The 17,858-nt window shown below is 37.0% G+C and overlaps 1 protein-coding gene across 1 annotated transcript in view; it reads right to left on the bottom strand.

Annotated features, from left to right (window-relative positions):
* The window catches only part of LOC129398100 (protein eyes shut homolog), a 283,356-nt gene that overhangs the window by 261,541 nt on the left and 3,957 nt on the right, over positions 1–17,858 (bottom strand). The gene's annotated exons all lie outside the window — the stretch shown is intronic.

The raw sequence follows: 17,858 nt of genomic DNA, 5'->3' as shown, positions 1-17,858 counted from the left end.
GGAAGAGGAAAGATAAGATTGTCTCCTAGAGTTTTCAGAGGGAACATGGCCTTGCTGACACTTTAGTTGGACTTCTGGCCTCCACAACTATGAACAAATAAATTTCTGTTATCTTAAGCTAACGAGTTTGTGGTAATTTATTATGTCATTCCTAGGAAACTAATACAGAGATTATGTTATTGCATGTATCTGCTTAAATCCAAGTGAACTGTTTGAAAAGAAATAAAACAGAGGTCTCTAGGAGACTCTTAAAATGGAGAAATTGGGGGCAGGTCATGAAAGGTATGCTCCATAATTGGAAGAATAGATATGGAAAGAGTCAATAGGTCAGAGACGATTGTACTTCCTCTTAATTTTTAGGGACGCTTTAATGAAAACCATTTAGATGTCAGCTGTTAAACCATGCTTCAAGAACTGATGGAGGATCCACAATATTGATTAAAGTGCAATGTCCATGGCTATAGATACAGATTTGTCGAGTGCCTACAACATGCAGGTATTTTATGAATGCTAAGAATACAAACGTAAGTAAAACTCTGTGTCTGCCTTCAAGAAGCACTGAGCCCAGTTGGGAAAATAGACAAGTAGCCGACACAATTATATGATAAATGCTATAATCAGCATATAGAGAAATGTATTTTTATCATGGCAGAGTATACGCAAGGGCAAGAATAAGAAAAGAGTGTGAGTTAATCCAGAAATTGCAAGTAGTTTTGAATGGCTGAAATATAATGTGGGAGAGCACAGTCTGGGGTGATGCTGATGAAAAAGGATAAATTAAATAAATAGAAATTAGATCATTATACAGCATTGGATCATAAGTTTTACCACAGCTAATATTTACTGAAAACTTATTCACAATATATAACTTTACCAAAGTCACAAGACAAGCAAATTTGCAAAAGTAGAATTTATTGGTCTGTACTAATCAGCTAGCCAAATTTAGCCACTCTGCTTTACTTGCATACACAGTTACTTAGGTGATATAAAAATTAAGTTCTGTTTTTCACTGCAACTGGGTCTGCCTGGCTGAAGCTAGGTAACTATGAATTTTAGACCATCCAGAATGTTAGTAACTCCACTGTGCTAGATCCTTACCTAGCTGAAGACTTTCTTGACCAACAAACAATAAGACTTGCTTTAGGGCCGGGGGCGGTGGCTCACGCCTGTAATCCCAGCATTTTGGGAGGCCGAGGCAGGTGGATCATGAGGTCAGGAGATCGAGACCATCCTGGCGAACACGATGAAACCCCATCTCTACTAAAGAATACAAAAAATTAGCCGGGCGTGGTGGCGGGCGCCTGTATTCCCAGCTACTCAGGAAGCTGAGGCAGGAGAATGGCGTGAACCCGGGAAGCAGGGCTTGCAGTGAGCCCAGATCACGCCACTGCACTCCAGCCCGGGCGACAGTGCGAGACTCCCTCTCAAAAACAAAAACAAACAAACAAACAAAAAATGAAAGAAAGACTTGCTTTAACTGTGTGTGGATTTATGGATGGTCTGATTTTGTACTGTGAAGATGACATCTTCAGTATTGAATTCCCACTGCCACAGTGAACCTCCCCATCTTTGTAGCAAAAAGAAACCCATAGCAGTGTTTTTTCTTTTTTTTTTTTTTGAGAGGAATTCATCACTAGTGGTTTACTCTTATATGCAAAATAAACTTCTATGCAAAATAAACTCAGGTCTGATTTTGTCAATAATCGAAGTGTTCATTGTCTTTCCTTGAATATCATAAATTGTTCTTCAAAAATGCATTATCAATATATTTATTTTATTTATTTTTGAGACAGGTTCTTTCTCTGTTACCCAGGCTGGAGTGCAATGCAGTGGCCCGATTATAGCTCACTGTAATATAAAACTCAAAGTAATCCTCACACCTCAGCCTCCCACATAGGACTACAGGTGGTGTGCACCATCACACCTGCCTAATTTTTGTGTGTTCATTATATAACATGGACATTTTCTCTGTGTCCATTATACAAAATGGGTCATGCTATGTTGCCCAGTTACATTATCAATTTATATTCTTGGCAGAGTTATCTAAAATGTCCATTTGTCTGCGTTCTTACCTATGAACAATATTAACATTTATTTTAATTTTCATTGCAAAGGAAAAAAACTACTTACCTAATAAAGATTTTTTAATGGGGATAGTTTAAAAAATTTTTAGTATAATTTGTATTTTGCGATAATTTTAAGGATAACAAAAAAGTTGCAAGGGTAGCACAGAATGTTGTCATAGACTACGTATCCAGTTTCCTTTATTGTTAACATCTTACATTCACATGGTATGTTTGTCACAACTAGTGACACAATATTACTACATTATTATTAACTAAAGTCTATGTATTATTGCAGTTTCTTTAGCTTTTATCTAATGTCTTTTGTTTCTGTTCAAGAATCCTATTCAGAATACCACATTCCATTTAGTTGCATATCTCCTTAGGCTCCTTTAGACTGTAATATTTTCTCATACTTCCTTGTTTTTGATGACTTCGACTGTTTTGAAGAGCATTGGTCAAGTATTTTGTAAACTATACCTCAATTTAGGTTTAATATTATTCCCATGGTTACACTGGTGTTACGTTTCTGAGAGAAAGACATCATAGAAAAGGCTCTCATCACATTATATTAACATTACTCTTTAGAGGGAAGTTGCTTTGCACATCCCACGCTTAAGAGATGAGGAGTCATGCACACCTCTTTAAAGGAGAAGTGCCTATATAAATAATTTGAAATAATTTATTCATATATATTTTTAAAATCTTTTCTGGAATTTTGAGTGAAATGGCTTTGAATCTATAAAAGTCAAGTTGTAAGAAACAATATCTTAACAATACTGAGTTTTTCAATTTATGTTAAGAAATATCTCTCCAGTGACACATATCTTTGATTTCTTTCACCGATATTTTATAGTTTTCTACACAGAGATATTATAAATATTTTATTAGATTTATACCTAAATGCTTCATTTTTGTTTACTGTTCTAAGTGGTATATTTGTTTTGTTTTGTGTTTCTTCTTTCCGATATTCCAGTGTCCATTACTGGAAAGCAATTGACTTCAGTATGATGATCTTATATCCTGCAAACCTTGTTACACTAGCTTATTAGGTCCAAGAGCTTTTTTCAAAAATAGTAGAGGGTTTTCTATAGAGAAAATTATCTTCTACAAAGATAATGATTGCATCTGTAGATAAAGACCGTTCTGTTTCTTCCTGTTCAATCTGCATACCTTTTATTTCTTTTCCCTGTCTTATTGCACTCAGTAGGACTTCTAGTAGGATATTAAATAGCAGTGTTGTGAGAGGAAATGTTTGCCTGTATCAAATCTGAAGGAGAAAGGGTTTAGTTTTCATCATTAAGAATGATGTTAGCTATAAGTTTTTAAAATGTAGCCTTTATTAGGTTAAGGAGTTTACCTTTTATTCTGAGATTTTTTTGTTTTTTGTTTTTATTTTTGTTTTTGAGATGGAGTCTCTCTCTGTTGCCAGGCTGGAGTGCAGTGGCACGATCTCGGCTCACTGCAAACTCCGCCACCCAGGTTCAAGTGATTCCCCTCCCTCAGCTTCCCGAGTAGCTGGGACTAGAGGCACACACCACCACGCCCAGCTATTTTATTTTGTATTTTTAATAGAGACGGGATTTCACCATGTTGGCCAGGATGGTCTCGATCTCCTGACCTCGTGATCCACCTGCCTCGGACTCCCAAAGTGCTGGGATTACAGGCATAAGCCACCACACCTGGCCTATTCTTAGTGTTTTTGACAGTTTTTATGAGTGGAAATTAAGTTTTGTCAAGTGATTTTTGTGCATCCATTAAGATCATTATATGGTTTTACTTATTCATCTGTTGATATATAATCATATTGATTAAATGATACATGATATGATAATGATTGATACAGTCATGTGTATTTTTCTTGATCAAGTGTTAAAATAGTGAACTATACTGAATGTTTTATGAATGCTAAGGTTTGCTTTCCTGGAATGAACTCCACTTGCTAATTTCAGGGTGTGTTAATGCAGTCATCTTCTTGTTATTTGCAAAGGGCCCATGATTTCAATTTTAAACTTTTAATGTTAAACTTTTACTCTTTGTTCCTTCAAGGCTATGTGATGTTTACATTCTTAGCTTGAATGGAGGAAAGATTTTGAAAACACTTATAAAATAGAAGTGCATAACAATTTATAACCCCATGTTTCCCAAAAATATTTACACAATGATCTGTAAAAATTTATAACATGGGGAAATTGTGCTACTTATATTGGTATTATAAGCAGTTTTATCCCATACATATTTATTCACTTTATAAGCATTTTAATAGAATGTCTGACGGATTGAAATTACTTACCCAACTTGTTTATACAAAAGGATTTACTAAAAACTGTTAAACACTACTACATAATGACACTGTCACACCAGGCTTTTAACGTAAGAATTGCTCTGCAATACTAGGAGAAGGGGCATAAAAGACAAGTTGATTTTGCAGCATAGCAACTAAAAATATAACAATGAAAGCAACTGTTAAAAATGAGAACTCAGAACTTAACATTAGAGGGACCCAACATCATGCCTCCATTCAGCTTATTGATACAAAAGATTTAGTTTAACTGGTATTAACAGGTGACAGGAGCCACTCTCAAATGATTCTTCAAATTGGAAAGTACTGTCTTACAACCTGTTGTTGCAGATAAGAAGTAAATGAAATTATTTTGTATGGTTTGCAGCTGTTTGGATAACCACCTGGCCTGGATACTTTCCCATAATCATTCTGCTAGTTACCACTTATTACCCAAGACCTTCCTGAAAATCCTCCTTTAGGCCCTCACTATTGTTGCTGATACTGTTCCTTTGATACAGCTGCTTTTATTTCACATTTATTAAGCCCATCATAGTAGTATTTATTTTCCATTATTTTCTTCACTTGTTTCTGTTCGTTAACGATAATGCAGAGCCCATGTCTCCTGTTGGTCTTGTCCATGGGAGTTTTATAGATTTTACCACTCCAAAAACAGCACTTGGTTCATTTATTAAGATAAATTATGAGGCACATAACAAAGCAATTCTCCAGAATTGCTTTATTTGTTTATTAACAAATGTGTCTGGTATCATACAACCGAAGTAAGAAAGAATAAGAAGGGTACAAAAACTGAATTTTCATCCCCCACAATCTATTCTATTCAGAAACCTTTTTTTATTTTTTGAGATGGATAATATTTTAATTTAAATGAGACTTAATTCAAGTTACATACATTCACTAAATTCTTATTTGCCTTTGAAATATTTACATTAAAAAACAATTAAATTTATATTCTATTTATATTACATTTATAATTTCTAATATCCCATTTGCTGGGCTTTGATAATATAATTGATAGGATGTAGTTTAATAATTGTCAAGGAAGGAACGATGTTATAACATGACTTTTTATATCTGCAAAGCATCAACTTTAAAATATTAACTCTAAATGCTCAGAAGCTGAGTGTTTATTTATAAACTTCACTGAAGCCAAGAATTCTCAAGTTAGAATAGTTGAAAAGTATCAGATATGTAAATGACTTCATACAATTTCAGAATCACCACAATTCTTTTCCGTGATTTATCTTCTTTTTTAATAATTAGTGACCACAACTACACATAACTTATTTTCTTCAGATATGCAAAAAATTGTAAGTATATATCTCTGTGAATAGTACTCTATTAGTAACTGATCATACTTAATCATGAATAGGAAGCCTCCAGTTAGAAATCTACACACCTCGGATATTACTTCTGCTTAATTTTGTTTATTTACCTGTGCTGTAGCCAAAAATTATGACGGTTTGGAATTTTTGCCTTGTTTTTACATAAGAAACTATAGTTCTGAGGAATAACCATAAACCAAACCAAACCAAACCATTTTACACTTCACTTACCCCTGTGTCCTGACCTCTTCTCTGTCCTGGATGATATACCAGAATATCTAACTGGATCAGAAATTGTCATCTAGGTCATAGGAATTCACATATTTCTATTTATATTCATCCTTCAGATGAATGGCCATGGGCTTACAAATTTGACTTATTTTCTTTTTCAAAACGTTATTTTTATAGATGATATTGTAAACTTCTATGTTTCTAGGAAACACAATAGGAGCATCAGGTTGATAAGTAGGGGATATTCAGTGAATAGGCAAAGCCAACGATCTGAGCAGAATGGTCTTGATTATGAGTTCAATATTATACTGCTTCTCATTTCAGTATTTTTATTACTATTCAATTGATCACATTATATGCTCTAAATTTTTAAAAATACAGGTATTTTAAACTCATTTCATTGCTTTGTTGCAGAGACTGTGATAGATTGGAATCTAATTATTGAATGTATTTTCAAATGTGTAATTTAATTTTATTATAGTCAAACTGCATAAAGCATAATCCAAATTGAATTATAAAATAAGTAATTTTAGTGTTGTTTATATTATGTATCTTGAAGGTCATTTTAATTTAACATTTTTACTTTTATCCTGAGTAATTCTATTGTCACTATCAATTATGCATACAGATTAAGAGGAGTTATTCTTAGCAATTATTGTAACATAAACCAAAGTTTCCTGAAACCACTTTAAAAACTAGAATATTGTCTAAATAACTGTTGAAATTGTATGTAGACATATACAAAGATTTAGGTAAAAAGGACATTAACTACACCTGTCTCCGTAGTTATGAATGAATGAAACTCAAAGTAGTTCCTTTTTATAGATGATATTATTTCGTATCAGTTTTTAGTAAAACATTGCTTTATATATTGATATTGACAGTATTTAAACCTCATTAATTTGAAATGATCCATATGCAGAAATTAAGACAGAGCTGGGTGCAGGTTGTTTATTTAGAAGGTGATCCAAGTAAGCAGAAATGAAGGAGTGGAAAGAAAAAAACAGGGAAAAAGAAAAGTTAAATAAGAACGCATTATTTAGCAGTTTGTCACATTGAGCAACTGGGACTCAGTCTGACTGCAGTAGTTTTCACATTCTTTCATACTTTTCTCAGCAAAAAAAAAAAAAAAAATGGAGCCTAAGCCCCCTTTTAACCCCCATCATTGGAAAGTTGGCTTCCTCCTACTCTGTTTGGAGCTCTTGTGCAGGCAAGCTAGACACTCTATCATAAAGAAACTCATGTATCACTATAAAGAGGCCCATGTGGAAAAGAACTGGAGCCTTGACCAATAGCCACATAAGTAAATATAGAAGGGGATCTTTCAACCCCATGTGGGTCTTTATATGATTTTAATCCAGCTGGCATCTTGAGTGCAACCTCCTGAAATATACTAAGCCAGCACCACCCAGAAAAGCTGCTCCTAAATTCTTGACTCACAGAAATGGTGAGATGACAAATGTTTGTGTTTGTTTCTTTGTTTGTTTGTTTGAGATAGAGTCGTGCTCTGACATGCAGGCTGGAGAGCAGTGGTGTGATCTCAACTCACTGCAACCTCCGCCTCCCGAGTTCAAGCAATTCTCCTGCCTCAGCCTCCCAAGTAGCTAGGACTACAGGTGTGCGCCACCAAGCCCAGCTAATTTTTGTATTTTTAGTAAACACAGGGTTTACCCATGTTGGCCAGGATGATCTTGATCTCTTCACCTCGTGATCCGCCTGCCTTGGCCTCCCAAAGTGTTGGGATTACAGGCGTGAGCCACCACACCTGGCCTAAATGCTTGTTGTTTAAACAACAGAATTTTGAGGGTAGATTGTTATATGCAATACATAATTATGTACAAAATGAGGACTAATTGAAAAATCTGTAAAGAAGACAAATCAGAAACTACCTCAGAACGACTGATGAACAAAGCAATTATTCACTGATTCTTATTCCCTACTAGCCATGGATAGCTGATAGGCTAATACGGGAAAACTTCTGGGCTGATTTATGAGCGGCTATCTTGCGCGTATACTCAGTAAGATACCCTAGCTTCCAAAAAAAAAAAAAAAAAAAAAAAGAGCCCTAAGGCACGAAAGTACAAAATATTGAAGTGTGGTATACTCAAAATACTCGGGAACTGTCCAGCACAGCTGGGATGAGATGAAAAGCATTAAAAACAACTGCTCCACATGCCATGTGAGGATCCCCAACCTATTTCATATGTCAAAAAAACATCTAAGAAAAAATGAAGAAGGGAATTTAATAAATTCAAACTACACTGAGAACTTTGGTTAAGATAATTTTTCTCTTCTATATTCCACTTTTAAGAACATTCAATATAAAAGAAATTAGATTTTTATTAAGGGGATTATTTTTAAGAGATAACAAGCATGATGGGGATGGCATTGAATCTATAAATTACCTTGGGCAGTATGGCCATTTTCACGATATTGGTTCTTCCTACCCATGAGCATGGAATGTTCTTCCATTTGTTTGTATCCTCTTTTATTTCATTGAGCAGTGGATTGTAGTTCTCCTTGAAGAGGTCCTTCACATCCCTTGTAAGTTGGATTCCTAGGTATTTTATTCTCTTTGAAGCAATTGTGAATGGGAGTTCACTCATGATTTGGCTCTCTGTTTGTCTGTTACTGGTGTATAAGAATGCTGGTGATTTTTGCACATGGATTTTGTATCCTGAGACTTTGCTGAAGTTGCCTATCAGCTTGAGGAGATTTTGGGCTGAGACGATGGGGTTTTCTAGATATACAATCATGTCATCTGCAAACAGGGACAATTTGACTTCCTCTTTTCCTGATTGAATACCCTTTATTTCCTTCTCCTGCCTGATTGCCCTGGCAACACTTCCAACACTATGTTGAATAGGAGTGGTGAAAGAGGGCATCCCTGTCTTGTGCCGGTTTTCAAAGGGAATGCTTCCAGTTCTTGCCCATTCAGTATGATATTGGCTGTGGGTTTGTCATAGATAGCTCTTATTATTTTGAGATACGTCCCATCAATACCTAATTTATTGAGAGTTTTTAGCATGAAGTAGTTGTTGAATTTTGTCAAAGGCCTTTTCTGCATCTATTGAGATTATCATGTGGTATTTGTCTTTGGTTCTGGTTATATGCTGGATTACATTTATTGATTTGCGTATATTGAACCAGCCTTGCATCCCAGGGATGAAGCCCACTTGATCATGGTGGATAAGCGTTTTGATGTGCTGCTGGATTCAGTTTGCCAGTATTTTATTGAGGATTTTGCATCAATGTTCATCAAGGATATTGGTCAAAAATTCTCTTTTTTGGTTGTGTCTCTGCCAGGCTTTGGTATCAGGATGATGCTGGCTTCATAAAATGAGTTAGGGAGGATTCCCTCTGTTTCTATTGATTGGAATAGTTTCAGAAGGAATGGTACCAGCTCCTCCTTGTACCTCTGGTAGAATTTGGATGTGAATCCAACTGGTCCTGGACTTTTTTTGGTTGGTAAACTATTGATTATTGCCACAATTTTGGAGCCTGTTATTGGTCTATTCAGAGATTCAACTTCAATGCCATCCCCATCAAGCTATCAATGACTTTATTCACAGAATTGGAAGAAACTACTTTAAAGTTCATATGGAACCAAAAAAGAGCCTGCATCGCCAAGTCAATCCTAAGCCAAAAGAACAAAGCTGGAGGCATCACGCTACCTGCTTCAAACTATACTACAAGGCTACAGTAACCAAAACAGCATGGTACTGGTACCAAAACAGAGATATAGATAAATGGAACAGAACAGAGCCCTCAGAAATAATGCCACATATCTACAACCATCTGATCTTTGACAAACCTGACAAAAACAAGAAATGAGGAAAGTGTTCCCTATTTAACAAATGGTGCTGGGAAAACTGGCTAGCCATATGTAGAAAGCTGAAACTGGATCCCGTCCTTACATCTTATACAAAAATTAATTCAAGATGGATTAAAGACTTACATGTTAGACCTGAAACCATAAAAACCCTAGAAGAAAACCTAGGCAATACCATTCAGAACATAGGCATGGGCAAGGACTTCATGTCTAAAACACCAAAAGCAATGGCAACAAAAGCCAAAATTGACAAATGGGATCTCATTAAACTAAAGAGCTTCTGCACAGCAAAAGAAACTACCATCAGACTGAACAGGCAACCTACAAAATGGGAGAAAATTTCGCAACCTGCTCATCTGACAAAGGGCTAATATCCAGAATCTACAATGAACTCAAACAAATTGACAAGAAAAAGACAAACAACCCCATCAAAAAGTGGGCAAAGGATACGAACAGACACTTCTCAAAAGAAGACATTTATGCAGCCAAAAGACACATGAAAAAATGCTCATCATCACTGGCCATCAGAGAAATGCAAATCGAAACCACAAAGAGATGCCGTTTCACACCAGTTAGAATGGCAATCATTAAAAAGTCAGGAAACGACAGGTGCTAGAGAGGATATGGAGAAATAGGAACACTTCTTTTACACTGTTGGTGGGACTGTAAACTAGTTCAACCATTGTGGAAGTCAGTGTGGCGATTCCTCAGGGATCTAGAACTAGAAATACCATTTGACCCAGCCATCCCATTACTGGGTATATACCCAAAGGATTATAAATCATGCTGCTATAAAGACACAGGCACACATATGTTTATTGCGGCACTATTCACAATAGCAAAGACTTGGAACCAACCCAAATGTCCAACAATGATAGACTGGATTGAGAAAATGTGGCACATATACACCATGGAATACTATGCAGCCATAAAAAATGAAGAGTTAATGTCCTTTGTAGGGACATGGATGAAGCTGGAAACCATAATTCTCAGTAAACTATCGCAAGGACAAAAAACCAAACACCACATGTTCTCACTCACAGGTGGGAACTGAACAATGAGAACACATGGACACAGGAAGGGGAACATCACACTCTGGGGACTGTGGTGGCGTGGGGGGAGGGGGGAGGGACAGCATTAGGAGATATACCTAATGTTAAACGACGAGTTAATGGGTGCAGCACACCAACATGGCACATGTATACATATGTAACTAACCTGCACATTGTGCACATGTACCCTAAAACTTAAAGTATAATAATAATAAAATAAAAAAAAGATATAACAAGCAAATGGCCAGAACCAACCTGGACAATGAAAGTTACCTCAATCTATCACCACGTCTATATTACTCCACAGTGATCAGAAATCTCTTCTCAAGGCAAAATTCTCAATTATTATTGTCAGTGTGGGGAGGGAGCTGGGAGAGGGAGAGCGTCAGGAAGAACAGCTGGTGGATGCTGGGCTTAATACCTAGGTCATGGGTTGATCTGTGTAGCAAACCACCATGACACACGTTTACCTATATAACAAACCTGCATGTGTACCACACATAAAATAAAAGTTTATGGTAAAAGAGAAAAAAAGAAATTTTTTTGTTCTTTTTTTACAGTAGCATGCTATTTCTAGATCACCTTTTTAAAAAAAGAGAATGAATACAACTCCACCAGGCACCCTGATGGACCAAACCCAACACAATTCAAATATACTGATCTTAAGGATACACTGAGCATTTCAGAGCAACCCACTGTCCTGAACTGACAGTTCAAAAATGTATAGGAGTGCATTCTGAGAATACAACTATATGATATTGTAAAAATTCTTTATTTTATGAAAAAACAATTTTAAACACAGGCAGACTACTTTGAACTTTGCATATAAATGTTGGGAAGAATGTAGGACCTTCTGAGGCAGGGACAGAACTAAACTTTAAACAGAACTAGCTTATTTCTGAAAGTGTTTAGTTACAGGTAGATACAGTGTTCCTTTCTAAAGAAGCTATGACTAGACTCTCTATTAAATCTAAAATAGTGAGAATATTAATTGTATTTACAATAGAATACAGAAATTAATAAATTAAATGATTATTAAAATACATGTATAATGTTGTAATGATAATTATTAAGAGCTGTGAATTGTCATTCATCTAGATACCTCCACAACATAAAGCTCCTGTCTTAGTTCAGTCCATCTTTCATTTTCTTTTAATTTTTAACATGTGTCTTTTTCATTATTTGGGAGAGTTCTAGAATGAGCAAGACATCTTGCCTGTGTTCTTTTTAGACTATCGTCACACTGAGACAACAAAATCCTCCCTGACACATCTATCTCATATATACTTTGTAGTGGGGGGTTTAAAGCCATGGCCTCAAAATATTCAAGTGCAGTCATTTTCAAGCAATTTTCTCTGAATATCTTTTCCTCTGGGTTTTTTGAGGGTACTAAGAACATGGTGCTGATGTTTCTACTTCCCTACCAAATGCTGTTCTAATGTTACCAGTTACCAACATATTCAAGCCACTCATTTTGTCTTTAACCACTTGATGTGTTTAACAGTTCCTTGGTTGCTTTAGTAAATTCTTTCCTTGTTTACCTCCCTGCCCCCTCTGGTAGATTTTCAGGGTTGCCATAAGAAAGCACCACAGATAAGTGGCTTGAACAACAGAAATTCATTTTCTCACAGTTCTGGAGGCCAGATGTCCAAAATCCATGTGTGGGAAGGATGACAGGATTGGTGTCCTCTGAAGCCGTCTCCTTGACTTGTGAGAGACTGTCTCCTCCTTGTGTCTTTGCATGGTCTTCCCTCCATGCATGTTTGTGTCCCCATTTTCTCTTTTTTATAAGGACACCGGCCATGTTGGATTGAGGCCCACCTTCATGACCTCATTTTACCTAACTTACCTTAATTACCTCTTTAAGAGACCTGTCTCCAGTCACAACCTTAAAGCAGGTCTTGGAAAATTACAAAATCAATTTTCAGAAACTTCATGAACATTTCTGTTTTCAAGCATGAGTATTATATGTAAATATACATCTCTTTTTTCATCAATTTGTGGCTTTTAAAATCATGCCCAGTTATAAGCATTATACAAATTTTTCCCATTTCTTAATATACAAACCTTGAAACATTCTATAAATTAAAAAGCGTTTTGCAGCTTTTAGTGAAAAGGCATTGCATGGGAGGCCCTTACGCTAAAGATTAAAATTCCTTACACCTTATACAAAAATTAATTCAAGGATTAAAGACTTAAACGTTAGACCTAAAACCATAAAAACCCTAGAAGAAAACCTAGGCATTACCATTCAGGACATAGGCATGGGCAAGGACTTCATGTCTAAAACACCAAAAGCAATGGCAACAAAAGCCAAAATTGACAAATGGGATCTCATTAAACTAAAGAGCTTCTGCACAGGAAAGGAAACTACCATCAGAGTGAACAGGCAACCTACAGAATGGGAGAAAATTTTCGCAACCTGCTCATCTGACAAAGGGCTAATATCCAGAATCTACAATGAACTCAAACAAATTGACAAGAAAAAGACAAACAACCCCATCAAAAAGTGGGCAAAGGATATGAACAGACACTTCTCAAAAGAAGACATTTATGCAGCCAAAAGACACATGAAAAAATGCTCATCATCACTGGCCATCAGAGAAATGCAAATGGAAACCACAATGAGATACCGTTTCACACCAGTTAGAATGGCAATCATTAAAAAGTCAGGAAACAACAGGTGCTAGAGAGGATATGGAGAAATAGGAACACTTCTTTTACACTGTTGGTGGGACTGTAAACTAGTTCAACCATTGTGGAAGTCAGTGTGGCGATTCCTCAGGGATCTAGAACTAGAAATACCATTTGACCCAGCCATCCCATTACTGGGTATATACCCAAAGGACTATAAATCATGCTGCTATAAAGACACATGCACACGTATGTTTATTGCGGCACTATTCACAATAGCAAAGACTTGGAACCAACCCAAATGTCCAACAATGATAGACTGGATTAAGAAAATGTGGCACATATACACCATGGAATACTATATACAGCCATAAAAATGAAGAGTTCATGTCCTTTGTAGAGACATGGATGAAATTGGAAATATCATTCTCAGTAAACTGTCGCAAGGACAAGAAACCAAACACCACATGTTCTCACTCATAGATGGGAATTGAACAATGAGAACACATGGACACAGGAAGGGGAACATCACACTCTGGGGACTGTTGTGGGGTGGGGGGAGGGGGGAGGGATAGCATTAGGATATATACCTGATGCTAAATGACGAGTTAATGGGTGCAGCACACCAGCATGGCACATGTATACATATGTAACTAACCTGCACATTGTGCACATGTACCCTAAAACTTAAAGTATAATAATAAAAAAATAAAAAGATTAAAATTCATGCAAAGTATTAAATAAAAACATTCTTAAGCTTCATGATGAAAACAAAACAAAAATAGCTTTGTATTCGTTTCTCGTTCTTTGTAACCACTAAACACATTTAGTGTCTCATTTTGGATAAATGCCATTGGAACACGAAGCTCAGAATCTAAGGTCAGCTGCCCTATTCAAGAGGCTTAGGACTTCTGGATCCTCTCATTCATTAACGACATGACATTTCTACTTTATACAAAATATTCAGTTGAAATGAAAGTCTCCCTAACCAGGTAGGGCAGGCAGAATTTGTTTTTAACTCCAAAGCTATATCTTCACAATAGAACTACTTGGTATTAGTCCATTTTCATTCTGTTGATAATGACATACCCGAGACTGGGCAATTTACAAAAGAAACAGGTTTAATTGGACTTACAGTTCCATGTGGCTAGGGTAGCCTCACAATCATAGCAGAAGGCAAGGAGGAGCAAGTCCCTTCTGGCACGGATGGCAGCAGGCAAAGAGAGAGTTTGTGCAGGGAAACTCCCCTTTTGAAAATCATCAAATCTTGAGAGACTCATTCACTATCACCAGAATAGTGCAGGAAAGAACCTCCACCATAATTCAATTGCCTCCCACCAGGTGCCTCCTACAACGTGTGGGAAATCAAGATGAGATTTTGGTGTGGACACAGCCAAACCATATCATGCTTATAATAGTTTGCCAACTTTACATGGTACAGATTGCATGGTACAGTAAGAAGACCAAATCAATGAATGGGTTCCATGCATCAAAATAGCATCAGAAGGGAATCTCTTGCTCTCTTTCTCTCTCTCTTTCACAGAGACATTGTGGTTGGGGGTGAATTTCACTTTGAGATAAAAACTGATTTCACTAACAGTTTCCCTTTCATACTTAAAAAACTTTACTGTGTAAGGCAGAGGTCTCCAACACCCAGGCTGGGGACTGGTACAGGTCCATGGCCTGTTAGGAACTGGGCTTCACAGCAGGAGGTGAGCAGTGGGTAAGGGAGCGTTACCTCCTGAGCTCTGTCTCCTGTCGCACCAGCAGCCACACTGAATTCTCATAGGAGCGTGAGCCCTATTGTGAACCTCATATGCAGGGGAATTATGTTGCGTACTCCTTATGTGAATCTAATGCCTGATGATCTGAGGTGGAACAGTTTTATCCCCACACAACTACTCCTTCCTCCCATATGTGAAAAAATTTTCTTCCAAAAAACCAGTCCCTGGTGCCAAAAAGGTTGGGGACTGCTGGTGTAAGGATGAGATAGCTGTTACTACCACTGTGTCCACAAAAAGAACAATGTAGTTAGACTGGAAATAACATGAAGACAGAAAGATTCTGGCTCCTTGATGGCATCATCAAGCTGCTGAAAGAAATCTGGAATCACCAACTCCTAAGTTTCTGATTTGGGGGAAAAAAATAAATCTGTATTGTTTGTCTATTAGTCAGTTTGTTGTTCTGGTGGTTACTTAAAGTTAAAAGCATCTTGATTTATAACATTTTTGTTTTAAATTTCATTCATAATTTATCTTTATATTTAACATTCATCTTAATAAACTTTTTTTATAATTACCAGTTTTCAGAACACATAGAAATATGATATTTGAAAAATTATGGTAGCTGAGATTTAATGTGCCATTATATATTATGCTCTGTATTTCTCCATGGTTATATACACATATTTTCCTATACTTACAATCGATATATTCTTTTCTTCCCCTAGCATATAAGGTTATCCTACTGTGAGTGAAGATGAGAGATATGACATAGCCCTTTCTGTGCTGTGCTCTTGTCTCCATATCATTTTGTCCACATTATTTATTTCAACATATATAATTTTCCTCTTCTTTGGAGAAATTATAAATGAAATGCTTCCTGTGAGGAAAACTTACGTTCAATTTTTGAGTAGCCAGGGTTCCTGTCAGAGAGATAACACTTGTCCAGCTAATGCATTACTAAAAAGCAAACAAACAACAACAACAAAACCTATGTATCTATTCTTTTCATTCTCTCTAAAACCCTTCTCTACATTGAGAGGATAGAAGAAATGTGCTGTGCACCCCTTCCTTTATTAATAGATAGTACTGGGCCAGGTGCCGTGGCTCACGCCTCTAATCCCAGCACTTTGGGAGGCTGAGGCGGGCAGATGACCTGAGGTCAGGAGTTCGAGACCAGCATGACCAACATGGAGAAACCCCGTCTCTACTAAAAGTACAAAATTGGCTGGGTGTGGTGGCACATGCCTGTAATCCCAGCTACTTGAGGGTCTGAGGCAGGAGAATCACTTGAACCTGGGAGGCAGAGATTGTGGTGAGCCGAGATCATGCCATTGCACTCAAGCCTCGGCAACAAGAGTGAAACTCCATCCCCCCACCCCCCCCAAAAAAAAACACTGAAGAAAAGATGACTTTTCAACTCCTCTTAGTTGGTCCAAATGCACCCACTTCCTTTCTTAGGGAGAGAAGACATGTGCTTTTATCCATAGAGTGTATAATTTGCATCTAAATTTAGATATCAGGTCAGTGCAAAAGTAATTGTGGTTTTGTCATCACTTTAATGGCAAAACTGCAATTAATTTTACACCAACCCAATACTTTGGAGGTTTAAAGTAAGTCTTACTGTTAATTGTCCTGGGCCAAAAACATGAATAAACTAAAAGAATTTCAGACAAAGTGGTATGTATGGTCATCCCACCCATAAAAGGTCTATGCTCTTTGGATGCTTGGCATCTTTTCCTCTAAGGAAATCCCACGTGGTCCTGGGCAGAGTTGGGGGTGAGAGTAGGTGTAGGGAAGTGTGTGGTGTTAACAGTGATTTCCCACCACATATCCCCTGATACGGTTTGGCTGTGTCCCCACCCAAATCTCATCTTGAATTGTAACTTCCACAATTCCCACATGTCATGGGAGGGACCCAGGGTCTGGTTACTGAATTATGGGTGTGGGTCTTTCTCCTGCTTTCTCATGATAGTGAATAAGTCTCATTAGATATGATAGTTTTATAAGGGAGAGTTTCCTTGCACAAGCTCTTTCTTTGCCTGCTGCCATCCACGTAAGACGTGACTTGCTCCTCCTTGCCTTCCAAGATGATTGTGTGGCCTCTCCAGCCACGTGGAACTATAAGTCCATTAAACTTCTTTCTTTTGTAAATTGCCCAGTCTTGGGTAGGTCTTTATCAGCAGCGTGAGAGTGGATTAACACATTCTCTAAGGCACTGAAGTGATCCAAGCTGTTTAATCCAAAAAGCTAGTTAATATATTTCCTGTAATTTCGTTTGCTTTGGAAGTGAGAATTTTACTCAAGTGGTATCAATTAAATTTTCTTATATGACCTGATTTTTCTTTTGAATTGTAGCCTAAGATACAGTGAAGGTTACCAGCTGCAATTTTTCCCACCATATGTATACGGTCTACCTTTCAGTAAAGTCATTATATACAGGGGAGCAGAGTCAAAAGATAAATAATTTCTGGACGAGTCATTCCTGGATCCAGCTGTGCTTGAAATTAGCACCATAATGGAGCATCCCAGTTTTATGAGCTACAAAAATTCTATATATGATTTAATTAGGCAGAGTTAATTTTTTTTTACTTGCAGTTGACAGTATTAAACGGCATTTTTGTCATCTTAGGATTCAAAAGAATTGGGATGGAGTGAAGAGGGTAAGAACTGAGGGTAAGAACCAAGATTAAGAGGA

The sequence above is a fragment of the Pan paniscus genome, chromosome 5 (genome assembly GCF_029289425.2).
Source record: "Pan paniscus chromosome 5, NHGRI_mPanPan1-v2.0_pri, whole genome shotgun sequence".
NCBI lineage: Eukaryota > Metazoa > Chordata > Mammalia > Primates > Hominidae > Pan > Pan paniscus.
Note: the sequence above shows the minus strand (reverse complement) of the source record. Positions and strands in the feature narration are given on the sequence as shown.